The sequence below is a fragment of the Episyrphus balteatus genome, chromosome 3 (genome assembly GCF_945859705.1).
Source record: "Episyrphus balteatus chromosome 3, idEpiBalt1.1, whole genome shotgun sequence".
Lineage (NCBI taxonomy): Eukaryota > Metazoa > Arthropoda > Insecta > Diptera > Syrphidae > Episyrphus > Episyrphus balteatus.
In genome coordinates, this window is record NC_079136.1 from 14,700,804 (window position 1) to 14,702,442 (window position 1,639).

The 1,639-nt window shown below is 31.8% G+C and overlaps 1 long non-coding RNA gene across 1 annotated transcript; it reads left to right on the forward strand.

Annotated features, from left to right (window-relative positions):
* Window positions 1-203: 203 nt before the first annotated feature.
* LOC129915615 (uncharacterized) lies at window positions 204-1,323 on the forward strand. Its single transcript, XR_008772335.1, has 3 exons — window positions 204-696; window positions 779-963; window positions 1,035-1,323. It is a non-coding gene; the product is annotated as an uncharacterized LOC129915615 (long non-coding RNA).
* Window positions 1,324-1,639: the final 316 nt, after the last annotated feature.

The following is a 1,639-nucleotide window of genomic DNA, read 5'->3' on the forward strand; positions in this document are numbered from 1 at the left end:
AAAATGGTTTTGTTCAAAAAAAATTTAATTTTAATTTAAAAAGCAATACGGAAACATCGGCAATTTTTAATCTATAGACTTTAAAGTATTTTTAATTACCTACGTTTGAAAAAAAAATCGTCAAAATCAGAGCTGTTCGGCCGGGTCCCCTAATAATTTGCTTTAGTTACTCTACTACTTTAAAAAATTAAACAAATCAAAAAAATTTCCCACTATTTTGACAAAAATTTGTTTAAAATAATAAATATTTAACAAGAATTCAAAATAATTTAAACAAAAATTCACAGAACTTCTGAAAAGCGCATAAATTATTTTCTCAAAGAATTACGTGTTGTCTCACTTAAAGTTAATTAAACTTATTCTAACTGACAGATTGATTGTATGAAGCAAAAGCACACACAAGAGAAGAGTGCGCCACCATTATAAAGTAAGTGATGCTCGCTTTTGTGGATCATTGATAGAATTTATTTGCGTACCGCCAAAGCTATACAATATAGCTGAGACTAGACAAATGCGCTAGCCAGCCGCCTCGCGCCACCATACCGGACTACCACGACGTCGAAAATATAAACGGTTGTGCCAATACAACACACAGCCATTTTTATTATCTTTTATTTTTGGTTTAAAATTAATGAAATTCTCATTGGGCGCAAAAGATATGCAGAGATGCAGACAGATAGATAGAAAGATAGATAGGTAAATAGAGATGAATATCCCGGCAATAAAATAGACAGACACACCGGCCATATCATCATTATGCAATATCTATGTATTGTAGGTTTATGTATACAGATGGGAATCATTTATGGGGTACTGGTGGAACATTTCGAAATTTTACATCAAATCGAATAAGCTTCAAAGTCACATCCCGTGAAGAATCGGATCCAATTAAAAGCAATGCCAACAATGTCGAGTGCCTCCGATCGAAAACACATCCTCTCGTCGGAATAGGTTAATGAATTCGTAAGTGATTAATGGTGATTTTTGCTTGTGCTCTACAAATCCGATAATTCAAGTCTTTTTATACTAGAAAGTATCTGCGTTTACCTACTCCGGTGATATATGAACACTCTGAGTCACTGGATTTGAGTCAATCCAATGCAATTTAAACAGAAATGGTTCCTAAAGACATCAAACTAAGTTGACCTTGGCAATAGCATCGATTTAACCTTTCTTCGAAAAAATCAGGTCGTCAGAGAAACATGTTTTTATTTCAGAACAAATGCATTATATTCTATTTAATAAAAGTAACCAATCCATCGATTCGGAGTGTTTCAAAATAGATTAAATCTCTTTGTTATTCCTGCTTAATTTTGTTTTCTCTTTATTATTTTTTGGGATTTAAATTGAACGAAATGAATTTTTAAATAGGTGAATGGATTTTCAGTGAATAAGACCGAGTGTGTCTCACGTCAAATAAAAAACAAGGAAAGAGTCCGGGGTATAGATATTTATTGAACTAAAGACTCAAGGACGCTTATGAATCGTTTTAGTATTTCCGAAAATTAATTGAAAAGAAAAATAAATAATGATTAGATTCTCTTTTTTCTCATGACTAGATGTGTGTATTACTTCAATTTTATTTCGGGTAAATAAATAAAAATCAAATTGATTTTTGGAAAAACATCGATAAATGGAT